The following is a 25,276-nucleotide window of genomic DNA, read 5'->3' on the forward strand; positions in this document are numbered from 1 at the left end:
TAAGAAACAAAACTAATGAACAGACAGGAGGGGGAAAAAGAGATGGGAACAAACCATAAGAGACTCGTAATGATGGAGAACAGACAGGGTTGATGGAGGGATATGGGAGGGGCTAGATGGGGCTAGATGGAGGGGGATGAGCTAGATGGGTGATGGGTATTAAGGAGGGCACTGGTTATGATGAGGATTGGGTTTTGGGTGTAAATGATGAACGACTGAATTCTACTCCTGAAGCCAATATTGCACTCTCTGCTAACTAATTAGAATTTAAGTAAAAATTTGGGGGCGCCTGGGTGGCTCAGTGGGTTGGGCCGCTGCCTTCGGCTCAGGTCGTGGTCTCGGGGTCCTGGGATCGAGTCCCGCATCGGGCTCTCTGCTCAGCGGGGAGCCTGCTTCCCTCCCTCTCTCTGCCTGCCTCTCCATCTACTTGTGATTTCTCTCTGTCAAATAAATGAATAAAATCTTTAAAAAAAAAAAAAGAATTTAAGTAAAAATTTGAAAAAAAAAAGAAAAAAAGAATAAACCTTTTTGCTATGCTATGTTTGCCACAGATTTGTCAGTATTTCTCATGTTCCCGTAAGGGAAGGTGATTTTCTGTTTTGAAGTTTGAATTTCAAACAAAGCAACTTGGTTTTGAGGGTTTACCAACTGTCCTTTCTTTTGACATTGCTAATTCTTTGAACTCTCTTCTTTCACTCCAGAGGAACCAACAACTTGATAGGTCAAATAGAGAATATTCAGCTATTCTAGAAAATGCAATTATTTTGTCTTCATAAAATGCATAGATCTCTCAATTAGAGTATGTACTCCTTGAGGACAAAAGATTGTATGTTATTTTATCAAATCCCTAACAGTGTTCAAGGTAGATTTCAAAATTAGGTACTTAATCGATAATGGTTGATTGGTTAACTAACCAAGGGTCTGGGATCATAAAAATGAGTTTAGACATATAAGAAATTATATTTAAATTATACTTATGTGAGTTTACATATAATGAGTTCAGGTATATGAGAAATTATATTTACATTCTTTTAAACTGCCTTATGCAAGCTCCATGATGATAAAGCCATCAGAGAACTCTCTGAGATGGTAATGCTACAGGAGACTGCTTTGAGAAACTAAGATTTTCCCCCTTTTTTCTAGCCCCAAACTTTGGGGATTCTCCCTCTGAAGACATTAGAAAGCCAAATTTATAAAGAAATTCCTGTTAATTAACTAATGTTCTTTAACCGCTAATGTTCCTTCAAAAGGGAGACTGGAACAGCTCATTCGGCCACTGTGGTACCTGCTGTCAGAGTTCTGCCCTTACTTTGAGGCCCTTAAAGGCAAAGAGAGTCCTGTTGGGAAGTGGTAGAAATGCCTCCACATATGTGTGCTATTTCTTTAAAAGAAAGTCTAACGGAAGTGATGCTGTAGGGAACATCTGCACTTGGGGCTGAGTGGAGAGAGCGAGATGCGCTGCAGCTGGTGGAAGGGCCTGGCAGGCTGAGGCGCTGCTGTCTATTGGGGTTTACTTCTGTCTACATTGAAACATGGCTTGGGAGGGGGTTGGTGGCCTGCCGCCAGCCTCAGTTAGCCTGGCCTTCTCTTTCCTCTTTCCTCCTCTCTACACCGCCCCCCCCCAACTCCCCTCCCTCATGCTTTAAAGTCACATTTCCAGGCCAGACGTAGAATTAATCTCTGGGCACTTCACATTGCTGGCAGCTGAAAGCAGGATGTGGGATCTTTTTTTTTTCTCTTTCTCTCTCTCTGCGTCTTGGCTGACTTTTTTACCTCTCGAAGAATTTGGAAGGCCGTGAGATCCCCCCCCCCCAAGTACTGTGGAGTTTTTCAGCACGCTGATCACCCTGCTGCGGCTTCACCCTAATAGACTTCATATGTTGATGCAGTTGACATCAGTATCAAACTATTTTACATGTGATCTGGTGTATTTCCTGAGGAAATCTGCAAGATATTTATTAAGAACTAATAAAATAAACCTCTCCATGAGTTTTTAGGTAGTTTTCAATTTTTCATGTCTCTCTCGTTTCCTCTTATCAATGAGCTGCTATTTTCTCTCTACTCTGACCATCACAAAAGGAAACAAAAATAAATGTTTTAAACTGTTCCTGAAGGGACAGAGAGAGAATAGTTCTGCCATGATGTATCAGCCGGGGCTGTATTTTTAGTGCAGCATTGTAGAAACTAAAAATATCCTGTTATAGTGGATCCTTTTTATAGGTCTGTGTGTGTGTGTGTGTGTGTGTGTGTTTATAATGTTGTATGCACAAGTGCCTTTGTGCATCAGCAGCCGCTCTTCCCATTACAGCTGGACTCCATTAGTCCTTGAAAATTAATGTAATCCCAGTTAAGAAAAAAATTAATTACTCTACCAGAGCTGTGTTTTATCCAGAGCTAGTGTTAGCTCCCTAGCTGGCAGCTTAGTTTGAGAGGCTCCAGGGGCCTGTGGAGTTGTGGCTTTGGTATCACAGCATTTGCTGCTGTGTTTTTCCTGTTGAGAGCATTCCTCAGTTCTTTAGGGTGAGACATGTGGCACACAGAGAGTGACTGCAGACCCCTCTGCCTCAGTGAAAGACCATGTTCCATTCTGGTCATCCCTCAAAGGGTTGTTTGCTACAGGTTTAACTCACCTGCCAGAGCAGGTTTTCTTATCAGGATTCTTTTAAAAAGAGATTCTTTGGCAGTGGTTGATTTTTTTTTTTTTTTTTTAGCGTTCTCTAGAGGAGAAATACTATTTGTCAAAGTCCAGGAGATGCATGGGATTTGCCTAGGAGGGTTCTTCGTGGACAATTAAGAATGAAGGTCACATTTTGTCCTTACTTTTTGTCTGAAGTTGGACTAGTCTGCTTAATACACACCTCTTATTATAAAAGAGGATGTCAGGGTTGACTACTGGCTTCCAGTCAGACTTCTCAGCACCAGCCTGGATGAGGGGCTGCCTGGCTCTGTGTGTGAGTAACGTCTCCAGCTTTGTCATCAGTGTTCTGGGATGAGGTGCAGGGCACAGCCCAAAAGTTGTTGTTGTCCGCCTTGCCTTCATGGTACAGCTCTTGTGCAATTAGTTGCCTGCATTTTGTTGTTGTTGTTTGTTTTTCCTCCTTGGAGTCTGGACTGGTGTGGAAGGGTAGAGTGGGATAGGTGGGAAGGATGGTTGTTTGTTTCCTTACTGGTCAGACTCTCCAGGCTTTCTGCTGAGAGTCCGGCCAGGGTCCATCTGTGTTGGACTGCAGTTCTCTTTTTGTACTGAGCTGGGGTGTGGGCAGCATAGGCCTGTGTAACTTGTGACAGGCCTCCCCAAATCCCATGATGGCATGCATCCTCCCGGTGCTGTTCGGAACAAGGTTAGTGCCCTTTTGTTTCTTTTTGGACATGGGCTCTGCGGCTTGTCCGTGTACCTCATGTTCTCCTCTGCTGGTGACTCCAGGTCCTCCCCTCATTCCCTCCCATCATCCCCTAGCTGACAACTAGTTGAGCCCTTGGCTTCCTATACTCGATCCCCAGGCAGTGTAGTTCAGTAAAAGTAGTAATTAGGCCTTTTACAAATTTATTTTATTAGTGAAGAGAGTTGGTAGGTAATGGGCTGTAACTCTAACACAGCCAGTTTAGAGATTAATAAAAAATTTAAAAAGAGCAGTTTTTACCAGAGGCAGTGGGCCTGTTATTTTGAGTTCTCAGCTGAGCCGAAATCAGAGCGGCGTGGGACCCATGGCGGCCTGGCTGCTGGGAGATGCAGAGCCACGTTCCTTGTTGTTACAGTCTGTGCAGTGCCCGTCCTTGAGGGTGTTTTACGCTGGCATTGGAAAAAAGGAAACCTTGTTTTCCAAGAACTCTGCTCTCTCTCAGCTTGATAAGCATTTAAAAATAAAAGCTGCACAATTGAAATTGGCAGTGCATCCTCATTCTTTTGTCTCTCTGTTTATTTTTTTCCCTCATCCCTCAACATGTGTGCTACAGCCCATGGTTATTACACCCTCAAGAATGATGGCCTGGAACTCAGCAAACTTGCACCAGGGTCTGCCCGCCCTCCACTCGGCTGTTTGAAGCTGGCTGAGACACCGGGACCCAGCACTGAGAGGTCTGGTGGGATCAGCCTCAACAGCTCCATCTGTGGCACATTTCCCTTTTCCCCTGAAGCTGCTGCCTGGAATTTTTAGCTTCTCCAGAATCCTGATTGTCAGCTCAATCTTTCTTGTTAGTTTTTGCAGTTAACTTAATTGATTTGTTTACCTCTCCATTGGAGGAGCTCAAAAAGAAAGTGCTTTGGCACTAACCAGGAGCAGTCCTGGCTTTTTCCAAAGATTTGTGAGCGAAAATTTTCGAATACTGACCCAGGGAGGAAAAAAGCTCCTATGGCTTAGGCTAGGGTGATGGTAAGTCCTGGTTTGCCCAGAGATAGACCCTGTTTATGAATTATTAATAACACACCTTTTCGGTCTCACAAATAGCCCAGTTTGGGAGATAAACTTTACCATCGCCCTACCTTAGATGAATTTAGCAAAACAACAAACAAAATAACTCACTCACTACAAACTGTTAATACTTTGTCTGGAAATGTAATGGCTTGCAAGCTCATGCCAAACCCTGCCCTGAGCATTGCATGCAGATTCCACTGGAGTCATGCACATGTGACCTCAGAGAGAATTGCCATATCTCTGGCTCTATGAGTGAAGACTGGCCTTCCTGCTTGAGTAGGGCCTGGTGAAGCCAACTTTGAAACACCGTGTCACTTGTTCTAGCATTTCTGATTATCACTGCCTAGTTGGTTGAGTCAGAACCTGGAGTGAGTTTTTGGTGGGGTGTAGCTTCAGGTTTGCAGACTTCCCGGTTGATGCCTGTGAAGGGTTGGTGCCTGATGTAACTAAACAGGGTGTTACTTCAGGTTAGTAGACCTTGTTTTTGCTTGGCTGGTTGGGCTCAACCTGGTATTACTGTTTCCCAAAGAATATTTTTGGTTTGAAAACTGAAGGTCAGCAGTTCGCAAGTGCTGCACTGAAAGCCAACTCTGTGGTTTGTCTTGTGCCACTGGGCCAGCAGCACTGCAGCCCCTGATCGATTGATCTGCAACAGTCTGAGACCACGAACAGCAACTGCCAGACAAAACTCTATCTCACCCCATTTCCCTGTCCAACCTGTCTCCCTGCCCAGATCCCCTTTCTTTTTCCTTGTATGTCTGTGTCTCACTCTTGGTTATGTATTTCACTTTTTTGAGTCTATCTTTTTCCATCTCCCTGTCTCTTTCCATAACAGTTTTTAATAATGTTTTAGTTAGTTCCAGCCTTTTCCCTGAATGGATCCCATTGGAAAATGCATTTGAAAGGAAACAGTTATACACTTCCCTTCCTTTGAAAGTCTGTTGGCACCTTTTCCAGTGCAGTAAACCATACAACATGTATTTTCAAAGTTTCCAAACACAGACATGCTGGCGTTAAATTTATGAAAAAATATTTTATTCAGCTGTATGGTAACTGTGACTTTCAGAGATGCTGATCAGATTTGAAATGGGTGCTGACTTGGGACTCCGACAGGTTTATAGATCTCTGCAGGAAATGCAGCCACACTGGCTCCTGGGGAGTCCACGTTGCTTTGTGCCATGGCCTTTGACAGCAGGTTGGGCAGGAGGAGTCCAGGCAAGAGACGTAGATGTGGGGATCCCCCAGCTGCACCCAGAGAAAAATAGAGAAAGTCAGTGAGTCACTGATGAATGTTGCATGGCTGTGTTGTGCACTGAAGCAGAAGGTAAATTCCTTCTGTTCATAGAAGGTAAATCTTTCTTTTTATTACTTGAGCCAAGGACTGGAAGTCAAATAACGTTTGTGTAGTATGTTATTTACTTTAGAATGCCATGGCTAGGAGGAGTGTGTTTTTTTGTATTCAAAGTAGTGATGATGTTGCTAGTGTCTGTAAGTGATGGTGACGTCACTCCTCCCTTTTTACACCCACAGGCCAGTGCCCCCCCTCCCAAAAAAGTTAGAATCAGTTCTGTGTATTTAAACATCTGTGGGTTGACTGAGGTTTGAATTTGGTCCATAAGTACAGTTATCCTTCTCAAGGATCCTGGCTGTTTATTCAGGAGAACCCTGGGAATGTTCTTGATAGAAGCCTTTCAGAAGGGGGTTTCTTCCAAATTGCTCTAGCAGCTCAACTCTCTGTTGGCTCACTTAGGTTTATGTGGCTAAGGTTTATATACCATTTCAACTTTCCTTTGCTTGCCAGCCTAACACGGTCTGTTGCAGGTCATTCGGACAGATTCTATGCCTGCTGCCATAGGACAGAAGCTGCCCAAGACACCCCACCAAAAACCTGAGTTCAGTTAACAAGGGTTTGTTAGGTGGCACCTGGGAGACTTACTGGGTTAGGCGTCTGCCTTTGGCTCAGATAGTGATCCCACATTCCTGGGATCCAGCTCCTCTTAAGTAGTAAGGCTCTCTGCTTAGAGGGGAGCCTACTTCTCCTCTCCCTCTGCCTGCACTCTGCCTAGTTGTGCTCTATCAAATAAATAAAATCTTTAAAAAACAAAACCAAGGGTTTGTTAAGCATCCATTCCATGTCTCATTCTTCTTAGGTTTTTGGGTAGCATTAGCCTTTGTTGACTACAGACTTTCCAGAAATGCTTTCTGTATTCTTTCTGTTCTCCCCTTCCTCTTCACCTGTTTCTTTGGTCTTCCCTTTCTCAGCCAGTGTCCTAAATATCAGCACTGACAAAAGATACCATCTTTTCCCTATTGGTATATTGTAAAATCTCAGGTTTTACCTGTCACTGCTCAGTGGATTGCTCCCAAATGTCTTTCCTGCCCAGATCTTCTTCCTGAGCTTTAGCTCACATTTCTACCCTCTTGGGCATTATCACCTGGATTCTTAGGCTTATTAAAAATTTATGCATCCTGCTTGTCATATGTTGCAAGTCAGGTTTCCCAGGAAGCAAACTCTTGAGATGAGATTTGCATCCCTGGAAGCTGGTTGGGGAATGTTCTCGAGGTCAGTACCTTGAGGGTGCATGGAAGAAGCAGGGTAGGGCACAGGGAGTAGTTGAATTTCACTGCAGCTCTAACAGAGGCTTTAGCCAGTCCTCTATGGAGTTCCTTGGAGTAGTCCCAGTTGGACCAAAGAGGCTGGATCTTTCTATCCTTTTATACTTCTTCCATCAACCAGCAAATAGAAAGGAGTTACCCCTGGGAAGGGGGAGTTACATTGGGGAACTGCTTTTCTTCAGCTGAGAGCAAGCTGGGGAGAGGGATCAGCTGAGATCTGCGGCCAACACTCCTGGTAGTTGGGAGAATGAGTGTTTCAATCCTGGGCAGTGCACCAAACCACCTCCTGCCCCACCAGAACAGTTCCTTCCATGTTACAATATTTCTCTTATCGTTAACAGATATAATACAGATATATTACATCCTCCATATACTCAGGCTCTCTCTGCCTCACTGTTTCTATTTTTAAGTTGAGGTATAATTCACATAGAAAAATAATGCACAGGGGCTCCTGGGTGGCCCAGTTGTTAAGCCTCTCTACCTTTGGGCTCCCTGCTTGGCGGGAAGCCTGCATCTCCCTCTCTCACTCCCCCTGCTTGTGTTCCCTCTCTCGCTGTGTCTCCCTCTATCAAATAAATAAATAAAATCTTAAAAAAAAGATGAACAGATTTTAATTTCAGTTTTAATTTTAAATTCACACTCTGAATTTTGACAAATGCCAACTCCCATATGTGAGGAGTGTTTGAAAATAACAAGAACCAGGGCACCTGGGTGGCTCAGTGGGTTAAAGCCTCTGCCTTCGGCTCAGGTCATGATACCAGGGTCCTGGGATTGAGCCCCAATCGGGCTCTCTGCTCAGCAGGAAGCCTGCTTCCCACCCCCCTCCTGCCTTTCTGCCTACTTGTGATCTCTGTCTGTCAAATAAATAAATAAAATCTTAAAAAGAAGAAGAAGAAGAAGAAGAAGAAGAAGAAGAAAACAAGAACCATCTTGAATAGCTTAAATAAGAAATGTCTTGCAAGGAACTTGAGGACAAGGATACAGCCAGGCCTACAGAAGGGATTGGAACCAGGAAAGCCATTTTCTTCTCCTCTGCTTTCTTCTGCATATTTCTTGCTATTCTACTTTCTCCTCTCCCTGGCAAATTAATTATTATTTAATTTTTGTGTAATACATCTTTACTGATAGATTTATCTCACCCTTTTCAGTGGTTCTCTCTTCCATTATATGTATGTCCTATAATTTAAGAAATTCTCGGGGGCGCCTGGGTGGCTCAGTGGGTTTAGCCTCTGCCTTTGTCATGATCTTAGGGTCCTGGGATCAAGCCCAGCATTGGGTGGGGGGTGTCTCTGCTCATCAGGGAACCTGCTTCCCCCTCTCTCTCTGTCTGCCTCTCTACTTGTGAGCTCTCTGTCAAATAAATAAAATCTTTAATAAAATAATAATTTAATTCTCTATTCATGGATATTTAGGTGGCTTGCAGGCTTTTCTGTCCAAATTATGTAGCGGTGAATTTCCTCATTCATATCATTTCATACATTATCTTTACGTCTTAAGATATTTTTCACTTTTCTCTTTTGATTTAGAGTTAACTACATGTGAATCCTATTAGAATTCAGCTCTTTGGGGGTCCAGTTCACCTTTGAGTCATCTCTGAAAGCAAAATGCCTAACATAGGGCCTCGCATATAGTAGCCACTTAGTAAAGGCTGACTGTGTGAACAAGGAAATGGATTAATCCAGGACTTATTGGCATAATACGTAGAACAGATTATCTCTGATGATTAGGCCCTGTGGTAAGTGCTTGGGAGTTATTGGAGTCCATACTGTAGATCCTGCCTTAGTGGTATATCCAGCCTAGTGAGGGATGCTTGATGGATTTTGTGCACCCTGCGCTGGGACAGCTCTGAGCCATGCGCCCGGTATATGTTGCAGATAGAAGTAGTTTATCAGGCAGCACAGTTTCTTTTTGGGGGCGGAGAAGGAGGACAGTTGCATCTTACCTTTATTCTTTTGGAAAGCTTTATAAGAAACACCAGAATGCATAACTGGCTCCAGGATCCCTTTATTGGAAACTAATTCAGAGACAGATTGCATGTCCTCTGACCCTGAGAACCAACTGAATTGTGTTTCTCTAGATTCCTGACTTGGCCTAAAGGAGGGATGAGTGGAGTGAAGAGAGAATATGGTGACAATGTGAGAGGAAACAGAGATGGCAGGGAAGACACTGGTGGTAGGAGGGGTGACAGGGAAAGACTAGAAGGATGCTTATTGAGGGCCTGTGTCCTCTGGGTGGAAATCTCCTGGAAGGGCAGGGCGGGTTAGGAATCACCTGCACACTCTGAGGACAAATGGAAATGGTTTGGGGGTTGGTTCCATGGCTCTGACTGTGCAGTGGTTTCCATACCTACAAGTTAGCCCTGACCTTCTTCAGAACACCCAAGTGACAACTGGTTGAAGATGAACTGCTCTGTGCTCTCCTTCTGCTGGTTTTTGGTCTTTGGAATCTCAGCTGGGCTCTGAAGGAGACTCTCTTGTTTGCATAGTTTGATTCTTAGTTCCAGAATTTCCCTTTAATGGAATTTCCCATTTAGTTCCTAATCTTCGGGACTTGTGGGACTGAGAAGGCAGGTTGATATTTGGGACAAAACCCGTGAAGGATGCTGTCTCTTACCTTGTCCCTAGGCAACACAGGACTGTGAGCACAGCAAGGCTGAGCAAGGTGTTGCAGGGAGAGGGAGGAGGAGTGGTAACAAAAAATGTCTGGAGAAAAGATGGAGGAGGCTGGGAGGGAGAAAGAACTTGAAGAAAGGACTTAAATAACAGGGAGGAGAGAAGTGGGCTTTGGACAGTAAGGGTAGGAGAATTGGCTATTTAGGGCCATAGAAGTAGGTTTGCCATTTCTTGGCTTCCTTCATTCATGGTCTTTTGGTGTGTCCCTCCCTTTGTAATCTTTTTCTAGTTTTATTGAGAAATAATTGACATACATCATTGCATTAGTTTAAAACATACAGCGTGATGGTCTGATTTACAGGCATTGTGAAATGATCGCCACGATAGGTTCAGCAAACATCATATCATCTCTTCTCATAAGAGAAAAAGAATAAAAGAAAAATAAATGTATCCTTGTGATGTGGACATTAAGATTTATTCTCTTAACAACTTTCCTATAAATCATACAGCAGTGTTAGTTATAGTCATCAGGTTGTATATAACATCCCTAGTACTTATTTATCTTTTTTTTTTAAAGATTTTATTTATTTATTTGACAGGTAGCGATCACAAGTAGGCAGAGAGGCCGGCAGAGAGAGAGAGAGAGGGGAGGAAGCAGACTCCCTGCTGAGCAGAGAGCCCGATGTGGGTGCTGATCCCAGGACCCTGAGATCATGACCGAGCTGAAGGCAGAGCCTTTAACCCACTGAGCCACCCAGGTGCCCCTAGCACTTATTTATCTTACAACTGAAAGTTTTCACCTTCTGACTACCTTCTCCATCCCCCCGGCCTGCTCCCCAGCGCCTTACCTCTGGTAACCGCAAGTCTCATCTTTTTCTCTATGAGTTTGTTGTTTTTTGTTGTTGTTTCTTTTTTTTTTTTTTTTTAAGATTCCACATATAAGTGAAATTGTACAGTATTTGTCTTTCTCTGATCTATTTATCATAAATGTCTTTCTGGGTTCCTCTATGTTGCAAATGGTAGGATTTCCTATTTCCAGTTTCTTATGCTGAATAATATTCCATTTATACACATAAACACTGCAACTTTTTTTTTCATCCATTGATGGACACTTAGGTTGTTTCCATGTCTTGACTATTGTAAATAATGCTGCTATGAACATGGGGATCCAGGTGTCTTTTAAATTTTTTAAATTTTTTAAAGATTTATTTATTTATTTGAGAGAGAAAGAGAGAGAACATGAGAGAGGTCAGCAGGAGAAGCAGACTCCCTGCCAAGCAGGGAGCCTGATGTGAGGCTCGATCCCAGGACTCCGGGATCATGACCTGACCAAAGGCAGTTGCTTAACCAACTGAGCCACCCAGGTGCTGTCCAGGTATCTTTTTGAGTTGGTATTTTCATTACCCATGGATATACAATATTCCCAGAAGTGGAATTGCTGGATCATATGGTAGTTCTACTTCAAATTTTTTTTAAAGATTTTATTTGTTTATTTGACAGACAGAGATCACAAATAGGCAGAGAGGCAGGCAGAGGGGGGCTCCCTCTCTGCCAAGCAGAGAGCCCTATGTGGGGCTCAATCCCAGGACCCTGGGATCATGAGCTGAAGTCAGAGGCTTTAACCCACTGAGCCACCCCGGTGCCCTTGTACTTCAAATTTTTTGAGGATCTTGGAGTCTTATTTCTACAATGTTTGCACCAATTTATAATCCCACCCAACAGAGCATAAGGGTTCCCTTTTCTCCATATCCACATCTGCATTTGTTACATCTGGTCTTTTTGATACTGGCCATTCTGACAAGCATTAGGTAATACCTCATTGTGGTTTTTTTTTTTTTTTTTAAGATTTTATTTATTTATTTGACAGAGAGAGATATAGCGAGGGAAGGAACACAAGCAGGGGGAGTGGGAGAGGGAGAAGCAGCCTTCCCTCAAAGCAGGGAGCCCGATGTGGGGCTTGATCCCAGGATCCTGGGATCATGACCTGAGCTGAAGAAGGTAGACGATTAGCAACTGAACCACCCAGGCACCCCTGAGTGTATTGTAGTTTTAATTTGCATTTGCCTACTGACTAGTGATATAGAGCATCTTTTCATGTGCCTATTGGCCTTTCATATATCTTCTTTGGAGAAATAACTATTTAGGGCCTTTGTCCATTAATTTTTTTTTTTTTTTTTAGCTGTTGGGAGGTATGAGTTTTTAATTTTTTTCTAAGTTTTACTCATTTATTTCTGTATGAATTTTTTCTATGTATTGGGTATTAATCCCTTATCAGATATATGCAAATTTTTTCATTCCTTGGGTTGTCTGTTCACTTTGTGAATGATTTCTTTTGCAATGCAGAAGCTTTTTAATTTTATGTAATTGTTTATTTTTGCTTTTGTTGCTGTGCTTTAGGTGTCATATCCAAAAAATTATTACCAAGCCTGTTTTCTTCCAGGAGTTTCATGGTATCAGGGCTTACATTTAAGTCTTTAATCCATTTTTTGGAGTCTTTAATCCATTTTGAGACACTTTTACTTTAATCCAAAGAGTGACACTTTGACTTCTTCCTTTCCAATTCTGATACTTTTAATTTCTTTTTCTTGCATAATTGTTCTAGGTAGGACTAACTAAGTTGAGTTGGAGGGTGAGAGGGGGCACCATTGTCTTATTCTTTTTATTTATTTATTTGTTTGTTTTTTAAGATTTTATTTATTTATTTGACACAGAGATCACAAGTAGGCAGAGAGGCAGGCAGAGAGAGGGAAGGAAGCAGGCTTCCCGCTGGGCAGAGAGCCTGACTGGGACTCGATCCCAGGACCCTGGGATCATGACCTGAGCTGAAGGCAGAAGCTTTAACCCACTGAGCCACCCAGGTGCCCCTAAGAAAATCTCTAAAACTAAGTTAAAGTGATAATTAAGTTAGGAGATGATGATTCTTACTTCAAAAGGATCCATAAGGGTTTCTTTAAGCAAGAGACTCCTCATGTTCAATGCATTTGTTTGCCCAACATTTAGTCTGTGACAGAAAGACTGTGATTGTAAGAGAAACCTGAGTCCAAGTGCTATATGCAGTTGATGACTAAAGACTGAAGTATTCTAAAATCTTAAAGAAAAACCCTAGATGAGTGAGAAAGTGACATATGCTATCATATGCTAAAAGAGATTCTTGTTTTAAAGGACCAAATGACAATTCAAAATATATATATATAAAAAGTATATATAACATAAATAATATCATAATTTATAATACAGACATATAATTACATATATTTATATATTATATATGTATATACATATATACTTATGTGTATATATGTGAATATATATGTATATAACATAGATGTATAGATACTAATGGGAAATTGTCTTAACTGTAAAATTTAATTTCTGTACATTATGGGGATATTTCTAAAACAAAAAGTTCAACAACAAACTATGAAGCAAAGAGATTTAAAAGCCAAATTTAATATTTGAACACTGGTACAGAGAGCAAAGCTTTATAATTCTGGGATTAGCATTCCTTGCCAAACAGTTTTTTTTTTTTTTTTTAAGATTTTATTTATTTATTTGACAGGCAGAGATCACAAGTAGGCAGAGAGGCAGGCAGAGAGAGAGAGAGAGGAGGAAGCAGGCTCCCTGCTGAGCAGAGAGCCCGATGCGGGACTTAATCCCAGGACCCTGAGATCATGACCTGAGCCGAAGGTAGCGGCTTAACCCACTGAGCCACCCAGGCACCCGCCAAACGGTTTTTAAGCACCAATTTAACTTCATTTTCTTGTGAGGTTTCCTACGTTTGGAGGACAGAATCGACCTGCTAGTTGAAAAGACCTAACAGATTTATTTATAGAGCACTGCCTTACTTCTTAAAAAGGGCCTACTAAAGATTAGAGGAGAAATAAGTAAAATAGAGAATAGAAAAACAAATGAAAAGATTGACCAAACTAAGAGTTGTTTCACTGAAAAGATAAACAAAATGGAAAAACCAATAGCAGCCTAACCCAAGAAAAAATATAAAGGACCCAAGTCAAAAAAATCATAAATGAAAAAGACATGACATTGATACCACAGAAATTCAAAGGGTTTTAAGAGATTATCTTCTAACTAACTGGACATCCTAGAAGAAATGGAAAAATTCTTAGAAACATACAACTTACCAAGACCAAATCAGAAAGAGATAGAAAATCTGAGTAGACTAATTACTAGCAAGGACACTGAAACAGTAATCAAAATCTCCCAGCAAAGGTAAGTCCAGGAGCACATCAATTCACTGGTGAATTTTACCAAATGTTTTACAGAAATTAACACCAATCCTTGGAACAGTTTAAAAAATAAAACAAAAACAAAGAGAAGGGAACACTTCCAAACCTATTTTACAAGGCCAGCATTATCCTGACACCAAAGCCAGAAAAGAAAACTACAGGCCAATATCCCTAATGAATACAAATGCAAAAATTCTCAATAAAATACTAGCACACTGAATTCAACAGCGTACTAAGAGGATTATTCACTACGGTCAAGTGGGATTTATTCTTGGGATGCAAGGATGGTTCAATATAGGCAAATCAATCAATGTGATACATCACATTATTAGAATGAAAGAAAAGAATCATACGATTATCTCAATAAAGAAAACAAAGAATAAGCATCCAAAAAATTCAATATTTAGTCATGATAAAATTCTTAATAAATTAGGTATAGAATTCTGCAACATACTTCAACATAATAAAAGCCCTATAATGACAAGCCTAGCACTCAAGGCTAAAAGGATGAAAGCTTTTCCTCTCAGATCAAGAACAAGACATCGGGGGGCGCCTGGGAGGCTCAGTGGGTTAAGCCTCTGCCTTCAGCTTGGGTCATGATCTCAGGGTCTTGGGATGGAGCCCCACATCAGGCTCTCTGCTCCGCGGGGAGCCTGCTTCCTCCTCTCTCTCTCTGCCTGCCTCTCTGCCTACTTGTGATCTCTGTCTGTCAAATAAATAAATAAAATCTTTTAAAAAAAAAAAGAACAAGACTTCGGAGGGGGGGCCTGGGTGGCTCAGTGGGTTAAAGCCTCTGCCTTTATGAATATGAAATGAATATGAAATAAATATTCATTTCATCACAAAATATGAAATGAATAAAGTCTTCTAAAAAATTTTTCTTAAAGCACTGTATACCTAATCTGTCAGTATATAAAATACTGCTATATCTGTGTTTTTGGAAAAACATTGTTAGATTGTGACACTTACATATTTTGTCTCACCATACAAATAGCTTCTGGATAATTTTTCTTGGGTATCTTTTAACAGTAGGTAATAAAGCCGCATGCTGTAAAGACCTTTAAAGAGTATTTTTCATTTTTTTCACACAGTATCCCTTGCAAAGAGTCTGTGTTAAAAAAATGATTTGAGAACTCAGTGCTGAGAAAAGATTTGTTTTTCCTGAGTAACTGATAAATTTATTCTTTTCCAATAATGACAACTGTATATTTATAGTTATTTATTTATTATCTAGATATATTTATTTTAATTATTTATTCTAATTCTAGTTCTAATTCTATCTAGATATAATATAGATATATTTATTCTAAATATTTATTCTAATTCTTATTATTATTTAGATATATTTATTCTTTCCCAATAATGACAACTGTTGGTGTTTCCATTTTTGCTTTGGCTGCCAGGAAAATCAGAGGTAAATTTTAAGTTTATTCATGGCACCTGATTGACTTATTTGTATTTTACTTTTTCTTTCTCCTGATTTTCTACATCTACTTTAACATTACTTAATTATAGGTGATTTTGCCCTAAGTTTTCACAAGTCTTTTGTGGGATGAGGTATAAAAGAATAAATATAAACAAAATAATTAAATTTAGTTGAAAATAATGTTTATAGGTTTCAGTTTATATTGTTGACAAATTAACCAGTTAGCCAACTGATTACAGATTTGGAATGGCTGTTACTAAACAGGATGTCGTTTCTAGAGCTTCTAAGTCAGAGGACTTGCTGATGCCTCATTGGGTTTCTAGTCACCTTCATCAAGCGCTACCTTTCCTTGGCATAACTGCTTTATTTAGCTATTATTCTGCTTACCCCTTTTCTACTTTAAAACTATATGATCCATAGGGGAGGAGGTTGGACAAAGTCATTGCTTGCTCAATCTATTTTGGGCATTGATCTTGAATTATAAAGCTTTGAGGAACTTCTTAGAGTGAGCTACTAGAGTAGAGTGTGATGAATGTGCAGATTTGGATATTCACAAGGAATCCACCCAAGAATTATGTCTTCTCATTGGCCTTAATTTTTAGTACTGAGTCCTCAAGATTTGTTTGATGGCCCGAATCTTTGGGTTCTGGAAGCTTCTCAGAAGGAGTACAAGAGATCCTTCCTATCCTGGGTACCTCTGTGCCCTACCTGTCTCAGAATTGTCTTATTTTGGTATTGTTTGCACACTCTGTCATACTTTTTTTTTTTTTTTTTTGACAGGCAGAGATCACAAGTAGGCAAAGAGGGAGGCACAGAGAAAGAGGGGGGAAGCAGGCTCCCTGCTGAGCAGAGAGCCTGATGTGGAATTTGATCCCAGGACCCTGAGATCATGACCCGAGCCGAAGGCAGAGGCTTAACCCACTGTGCCACCCAGGTGCCCCTGTCATACTCTTAAAAATGCTTCAGGAAGCCATAAAACAAAAAAAATTGAGTTAATCTGTTAAAATGGAAGCTGAGCATTTCCCCGCCTTCTGCCTGCCGTAATTAAAGGAGCTTTCTCTGAATCAGGTTGTCTGCAGGCATTATCTCTCATTAACTTTTACATTAGTCCCCAAGTGCTCCTGAAGCTTCATACCAACAAAAATGGGTTTCAAGCTGTTTTTCTAAATCAGCTGCCAAACCTATCTAGTCCGTCAGAAGGGTTGTGGCGTTATTAATTCCTTCTCACTGCTACAGCAAAAGTTTCCTTCTAGATTGGCTCATGGGTATGACTTTTTAGGAAGCCTACTTCACTTCTCTTCTCCTCCAGAACCCTAAATAATTTCTGACACAAGATACCCCAGTTCTCTTAATAGAATTCCACAGGGACACTTACCTGCCTAATGTAATTAAGAAGCTGCTAATCTTTTTCACTCCTGCTTTGCTTCCCCCAAATATTGTGAGAGAAGCAAGCCTTGCAAAACCTCTGGTAAGCAGTGTAGATGTAAAAACTCTGTCCTTCAAGATTTACTTGTAAATCTTCCAGATGAGATGCTGGAATGGCAGACACTCTTCTCCCGGGCCCCATCCTTGAGGGACTTAGCTGGTGCCAGCATGCCATTCCGCTTGCAGCAGCTTTTCTTTCCCAAAAGGGTACGTGTATTTGAATAACCCTGGATCAGGCAGGAAATTCAGAGTGACAAAAATATCAATCCAGAGACACAACTAAAGTGGAAATGGCCAGAGTGTGTTTTGACTGGTTGCCTGCCCACCCTTCCTCCTCCTCCTTTCTCTCTCTTTCTTTCCACTCCCCACTACCTCTATCTCTTTCTCCGCCCCCCCACCCCACTGCCCTCCCTTCTTGCCTGCCTACCTGCCTCCCTTCCTTTTCCAGGAAATCTATAGTGTACCATTTATAAAATGGGTATTCTCTGGAAAAAAATGAAAGCACTCCTTTAGCACTCCTTTAGGAGTGCTTTCATTTTTCCTTGTAGAGAGTAGAAATGGTTTGTTGTCTGTCTTGCCAAGATGTTTTGATAGAGTCCCCAGGACACTTCTTGGTCACAGAGCTTCATATAAAGGAGGAGGGTAAGTCAGGCTATCATTGGAGAAGACTTAGCACTTGAGGAGATCATTTTATCACTTTCAGAAGGTAGCAGTTGTGTTGTAATGGTATAATAAGCTTTAGAATCAACCACATCACATGTTTGAATTTTTTCCCAGCTATTTATCAGCTGTGTGACCTTGATGAAGAAAGTTAACTTACCCTCTCTGAGGCTTAGTTTCCTTGTCTGTAAACTGCAAATATCGGTGCCAGTTTGCAACATTTTCCTGAGTGTCAAATTGTGTATTAGGCACTCAGTACATGTCCAGCTTTATCAAATCAGCCTCTAAGTTATGATTTCTTAAAATCTTAAATGATGAGTCAGACTAATGGCCTTTTAATGGCATTCTGTTATTAAAAAAAATCTTTTAACTGTTTTATTGAGCTCTGATTGATGTACATCAGACTATACATATGTAGACTGTACAGTTGATGAATTTGACATATGTATACATTTGTGAAACCATCAACACAGTCAAGATAGTGAACATACCCTTCACTCAGAAAAGTTTACTTGTGCCTCTTGGTAATCCATTCTTCCCTAACTTTACCTCCCAATCCCCAGGCAACCACTGATCTGCTTTCTGTCACTATAAAAGTTTGTATTTTCTAGAATTTGACAGTATTTCCTCTCTCTCTCTTTCTCTCTCTCTCCCTGTCTTTTGGCCTGTCTTCTTTATTCCACAGTAATGATTTATACTTGTTGTTGAATGATTCAGTTGTTTGTTCCTTTTTGTTGCTGAGTAGTCTTCCATTGTATGGATATACCACAATTTGTTTATCCATTCTCTTGTTAATGGATGTTTGGGTATTTTCAAGGTTGCGCTATTTTGGAATAAAACTGCTGCAAACATTCAAGTGTAAATCTTTTTGTGGACATATGCTTTCACTGCTTTTACACAAATTCCTCAGAGTGGTATAGCCAGGTCACTTGGTAAATGAGTGTTTGTTTGTTTGTTTGTTTTTCTAAAGATTTTATTTATTTATTTGACAGAGAGAGATTACAAGTAGGCAGAGAGGCAGGCAGAGAGAGAGGAGGAAGCAGGCTCCCCGCTGAGCAGAGAGCCCGATGCGGGACTCGATCCCAGGACCCTGAGATCATGACCTGAGCCGAAGGCAGCAGCTTAACCTACTGAGCCACCCAGGCGCCCGGTAAATGAGTGTTTTAACTTTGGTTTTAAGAAACTGCCCACTTGCTTTTCAAAGTGGCTGTATCATTTTATATTCCCAAAGCAGTATGTGAGAGTTCCCCATACTCCATGTGCTCAGCAACACCTGTTCTCTTTTTGGGTACAGCCATCCTAGTGGGTATGGAGTTGTATTTGTGGTTTTGATTTCCCTAAGGATTGGTAATGTTGAGCATTTTATAAGAAGTGCATGTTGAGCACGTACTTATTTGCCATCCACATATCTTCTTTGCTCATTTTTTTGTTTTATTAAGTTGAAAGAGTTCTTAGAGATGAGTCCTTTGTCAGATAGGTATTTTGCACATATTTTCTCCCAGGAAGAAAATTTTCTCTGTGGCTTCTCTTTTCATTTTTGTCTTTTGGAGACAAGTATATGTGTGTATGTGTGCGCACGCGTGCTTATTTGTTTTGATGAAGGTTTTTTTGTTTTTGAAGTTTGGTCTACAGACTTATTGACAAAGATAGTTTCACATGGGGTTGAGGCTAATACTGCCAATTAAAAGAAAACTTCTTAATATCCATCTAATTAATGGTCCAAAGCATTGCACGCTGAAAATGCATAAGCAGTTTCACTTACGAAGAAAACAGCACTAAGCAACGTGTTTTAAGTAACTTTTTCCCCCCGACTGTCCTTGTTGTTGGTGGATTACACATACCACCGATTTGAGATTTATACCTTTCCTTATTTTTTGAGAGCAAGAACATGTTTAAACAGCTCACTTAGCTTCTGCAATTTGTTCTTCTTGTCATCTTTCTTCACTTTCTCATCACCTCCAGTCTGCTGCTTGACACGGATTTTACTGATCTGATGATGAAGTTCTCTTGCTTTACTCCTTATTCTGTAGATGGAAGTTCTGTCTTCAGTGAACTTTCCCGTCTTTTTTCTTATTTTCCTTTTAGTTGCCCCTGGCAGTTTCTTGCTCAATCCAGATAAAGAGCCACAGTGGCCTCCAGCAGCTTAGGGTGGACAGCACAAGATGCAAACGAAGGGCTGCATACAGCGTCTGTGCAGAGTAATCTGCTGATTGGGAAAATGTCCCCCAAATGTCTAAGAAGCCCTATTCTTTGTAAAAGAAAAATGTTTCTGGAATCTTAGATCTTTTGGGGGGGGTCTCTTATTTGTTTTAAACTTTATATTTTGAAATAATTATAGATTCACAGGACATTGTAAAAAAATGTAGAGAGAGGTCCTGTGTCCCCTTCATCCCTCCTTCCCTAATGTTAGTATCTTGACTTTAGCACAATATTGATCCCATGAAATTGACATTGGTACAGTCCACAGACCTTACTCATTTCACCAGTTACGCATTCATACAGGTACATATTTGCCAGTTGCACATGTGTATATATGGTTCTGTACAATTTTATCACACAGGTAACTTCCTGTAACTGCACACGGTCAAAGTGCAGAATTGTCCCAACACTGCAGAGCTCCCTATGGCTACCTCTTTAGAAATACCCCATCCCCTTTCTCCCCAAATCTTAACCCTTGTGCTCTGTCTCTGTAATCATTTTGTTTCAAGAATATTCTATAAATGGGATTATATAGTATGTAACCTCTTAAAATTGGCTTTTTTGGCTACACTTAATTCCCTGATGGTTTATCGAGGTTATTGTACATACCACTTTTCTTTTTATGCTGAGTAGTATTCTGTGCTGTGGATGTTCACTGTCTAACTGTTCATCTGTTGAAGGACATTTGGGTTGTTTCCAGTTTAGGCTGTTATGAATAAAGCTTCCATGAACATTTGTGTACAGATTTTTGTGCAAACATAAGTTTTCATTTCATGTGATAAATGCCCAAGATAATTGCTGAATCATAAGTACATTTTTAGGGGCGCCTGGGTGGCTCAGTGGGTTAAAGCCTCTGCCTTCGGCTCAGGTCATGATCCCAGGGTTCTGGGATCGAGCCCCGCATCGGGCTCTCTGCTCAGCAGGGAGCCTGCTTCCTCCTCTCCCTCTGCCTGCTTCTCTGCCTACTTGTGATCTCTGTCTGTCAAATAAATAAATAAAATCTTTAAAAAAAAAAAAATAAGTACATTTTTAGGTTTAGAAGATACCGCCAAACTATTTTCCAGAATGCCTGTGCCATTTTTACCTTCCAGTCAGCTCAGGTTGTGTAATCCCGTTCCTCTGCATCCTTACCAGCTTTATGGTATCATTAGTATTCAATATTTTAGCCATTCTGGTAGGTATGTAGTGATACCTCGTTGTACTTTTAGATGTTACTTTCCCGGTGACTCACGATATTGGGCTTCTTTTCATGTGCTTACATTTCATCTGTATATCCTTTTTTGGTGAAATGTTTGCTTGTGTCTTTTGTCCATTTTCTAATTAGATTGTTTTCTCACCGTTGAGTTTTGAGAGTTTTTTATATCATCTAGATGCCTGTCCTTTGTAGTTTATTTTGATATATTGTCCCAGTCTGTAATTTGCCTTTTCATCCTCTTACCATTTTTTGCAGAACAAAAGTGTTAAATTTTTATGAGGTTCAGTATCTCAAATTAACTTTTTGTAGATTGTGCTTTTGGCAGTAAGTCCAAATATTCTCTTGGTCCTAGGTCCTGAGGATTTTCTTCATTTTTTTTTCTAAAAATTTTATGGTCCTATGTTTTTACATCTAAGTCTTTGATCCATTGTCACTTAATTTTTGCATAAAATGTGAGACTTAGGTCAGGATTCACTTTTTGGCCTGTGGATATCTAATTGTTCTAGCACCATTCATTGAAAAGGCTCTCCTTCCTTTGACTTAATTAACATGGGGAAGAACGATTTCCTCCTACTATGTTCTTTTTCAGAGTGGTTTTAAACATCCTAGGCCCTTTGCCTTTCCATGTAAATTTTAGAATAAGCTTGTCTGTATCTACAAGTAACTTGGCTGAGATTTTAATGGTATTTGCATTGAACGTATAGATCTATGTGGTTGAGAATTGACATCTCTGCAATGTTGAGTCTTCCAGCGTACAAGCAGGGTAAATCTCTCCAGTTATTTAGGTCTTCTTTGATTTCCTTCATCAGTATTTTGTAATTTTCAACTTAGAGATGCTGTACATATTTTGTTAGATTGAATATTGAAAATAGCTAATATTTTATATGTAACTATTTTGTTTTCTTTGGTGTTATTATAAGTGGTATGGTGCTTTTATTATTTATTATTTTATTTATTTTATTTTATTTCTTGAGAGAGAGAGTGTGTGCTCATATGCGGGAGGGTAGGGGGTGCGGGAGGGGCAGAGGGTGAAGGAGAAGCAGACTCCCAGATAAGCAGGGAGCCCAACATTGGGCTCCATGCCAGGATCCTGGGATTATGACCTGAGCCAAAGGCAGACTTTTAACCGACCAAGCCACCCAAGCACCCTAAAATGGTATATTGTTTTTATTTTAGATTCCACACAGTTGTTACCTTAGAGCTTTTTGTGCAGAACCATGGAGATTCTAAGGTTTTTATATTCACAGAAAAGAGAGGAAGATTTGGGGCTTGCAGCTTGAATCACAGGCATGTGACAATCAGGTATGTGACAAACAGTGTAGGTACAAGAGCAGACAGACTTGAATTCAAACCCCAGTGCTGACACTTACTGGCGTTGTAACCTTGGGCAAGTCATTTAACTTCTCTGGCTCTGTTTCCTCAACTGTCAGAGAGGGAAAATAATACCTCTTATGCAAATCTTATGTGAAGTTTTGAGATTTTACACACACACACACACACACACACACACACACAGTCTTTATGCCAAACACAGGTCTCAGTGTAACTTAGTTATTATTTCAGGCCACAGTGGAATCATGTTGTTTATGGTTAGGATTCACAAGTGAGAGGCATAGTGTACCTACTGTTGTGAACAGCACACATGTCCTGAACCCTGTCATGGTGCTAATTTTCAAGGATGTGAAGTCTTTTTTTTTTTTTTTTTAGGATGTGAAGTCTTGACATAGCTCTTGTCCTCAAGGGGCTTATAGTTTTGTTGGGGAAGCATGCTATATGTCTAAAAATTCCAGGAGAAGCTGTCACTTATTAAGTTCCAAATGTATGGGGCAGACAGTGGGTATACCAGAGAACTTCATCTTCCTGGGTTTTGTTTGCTCTTTTGTACCCTGATCAGTGAGGTGGCTTTGGGATGTTGTTGATGAGAGAATATGTGGGGGTGGGAAGGAGTGTGTACAGATTTAGGGGAAGGATTCATGTGGGAATATGTAATTAATTTTTATACTTTCCCCAGTAAACCATCGACCCTTTTTATGATGTCATGAGGGATTCCTTAATTTTGCAGCTGCTTCCTGATTACGTCAGAGAGGAGCCTCTCACCCCACAGCCTGGAGCTGCACTCATACAAGAATTGGAAACAAATGAAGTGCTGAATATCTAATGGCTTCCACAGGGAGAGCCAGTTCAGACTTCCCCAGGCCTCCTTATGCAAGGTCTTCCTCAAGTATTTCTGACCCCCTGAAGTGTCTTTGTTCTGGAAAGACAGGTCTGGCTCAGAGCCAAGTGGGTGGGAGCCTGGGGACTCCTTGATGCATACCTCCTCCCTCCAGGTGTTCTGCAATCCCAAACTTAGGCTCCTTTCCTGGACCTCCTTTGGTAGGTGTTATCCTTTTTGAGGTCTCAGGATCCTCTGGAACCTGCCGAGATTATTAATTAAGAGTCCTTGGCCCCTTCCAGTGAATCCCTTCCCTCCCACACATCATTTCTATCGTTCTTGATTTTCCTTCGGCAGCATTTCTCACATCCATACACTCCTGTCTGTTCCCTCTTCTAGCTCCTATAAGAAAGATGCTACATTTACTTGGCATTATAAAGTTTACAAAGTACATTTACACATAATTTCTCTCAGTTCAAACAAGTTCATGCCTTCTTGGCTTCCCAACAAGTCTCTGTTCCTTTTATATTATTCCAGCTACGCTAATGTATCCTAAATGTTTTGGCTAGATAAAATCATCATAAAACACTCACCTGTGCTTCGTTTGGAAACCTCGAGCAGGTGCCCTCCTCACCCCGTGCCAACTTAGGTCTGCGTTCCTTGCGGTGGCCTTGCAGGCCCGGTGCTTTGTGGTCCCCGTGCGGTGGCACTCTTGAGTCCCTCGCTTGCCATGTGGGAGGGTGCCTGGTGTGCCCTGACCTTCGTGCCTCCTTAGCAACATGCAGTCTCTCCTTCGTCCTGCCTGTTCCAGCTTTGTTCTTTTTTTGCAGCCTTGCTCAGAAGTGCTCACTCATTCTTCTGTGCAACCTTCTTGGCTATCCCCTAGCTGGAGATGATTTTCTTTTCCTCTGGTGAAAGAAAGCATCTTACTTCCATCTTCCTTGAATTATAGTTATTTGAGTCTGTGTATTCTTCCTGTCTTCCTCATTAGATTATTATCTTCCTATGGATGGATCTTATTTTCCTTCATATCCTCCACCACTGGGCTGAATAAATAACTTTGTAACTAATAGGAGAGGTCATTTTTAAAGAAAGTTATTTATTTATTTATTTGTCAGAGAGAGAGAGAGAGAGAGAGCGCAAGCACAGGCAGGAAGAGACAGAGGGAGAAGCAGGCTCCCCACTGAGCAAGGAGCCAGATGTGGGACTTGATCCCAGGACCCTGTGATCATGACCTAAGCCAAAGGCAGATACTTAACTGACTGAGCAACCCAGGTGCTCAGGCAGCCACTTAACCGATTGAGCCACCCAGATGTCCCAGGAGAGGTCATTTTGTTAGGTTGGTATTTTCTTTGCCCTCACATCTGCCCAACAAAAAAAGTCAGTTTTACAATCCTACAAAAAGGAATAGCAGGCCTGACTGTAGGAGCTCTTGGGAGGAAACACTACCTTCCGTGTTCCTTGGTTTTGTTGTGACTGTACCATTTGGGGATGCGTTGTTCATGGCCAGCCTTGGATCAACCTGTGTTCTGCCATTATGCATGAATAATTTGCTTGGTCTATTGGTGCCTGGTTTTCCTCACTCGTTCATTTTACTTCTCGGGGAATAAAACGATGCCCCAATGGCCTGGAGAGCTCTGCTTTTGCTCTGGGCTTTTATCTGGTTTCTATACAATGACCTCCTCTTCCATCCCTCCTTCAGTCAGCAACTGCCACAGGGAACTCTGTAGCCCAAACAGCAGCAGTTGAAAGATGCTCTCACTGCCCACTTCCTGCAGACAAGGAGGTTTTGGTGGGCTGCTCAGGAACTGTGCCAGCCCTGTGTCTGACTGGTGACTGACTCATAAGAAAAGCATCCCTATGTCTGAAAGATAAGAGCCAACAAATCACCTCCAGGTGGTGTTAGTTTGGAGGTGACTGACCATTCATTTCCTGTCTTTGGGAGGAGCTGGTGGGGAGGGAGTCAGTGAATAAGGTGGTCTTGCCTGCATTTTTCTCCAGCTATTAGTGAAGCAGCTGAGCAAATAGTTGGTTCTCTTTCCTGGAATGGCCAGTAGACCCCAGTGGCTTCTGAATCCCTCTGCTTCGGTCAGGGTACCAGACCTCTGTGTCATCTGTCCTGTGTCTCCCCTTCAGCACTCTTGTCATCCCCTTGCCAGGAAGCTGGCCGTGTGCATCAGGGAAGCTCTGCTTATTTCCTTGCTGCCAGATTTTTCTGTGACCAGCCAAACCTCATCCTTACGGGTACTGGTGTGCTTTGGCAGCACATATACTTAACAAGTACTGGTTGCCTCCAGTGCTCTCCCTGACCCAGGAGCTGATCAGAAGATCTGAA

At 41.3% G+C, this 25,276-nt stretch overlaps 1 protein-coding gene across 2 annotated transcripts in view; it reads left to right on the top strand.

Annotated features, from left to right (window-relative positions):
- Positions 1 to 25,276, top strand: part of SMG6 (SMG6 nonsense mediated mRNA decay factor) — a 251,682-nt gene that overhangs the window by 82,500 nt on the left and 143,906 nt on the right. The window lies entirely within an intron of this gene.

The sequence above is a fragment of the Neovison vison genome, chromosome 5, assembly GCF_020171115.1.
Source record: "Neovison vison isolate M4711 chromosome 5, ASM_NN_V1, whole genome shotgun sequence".
NCBI classification, from domain to species: Eukaryota; Metazoa; Chordata; class Mammalia; order Carnivora; family Mustelidae; genus Neogale; species Neogale vison.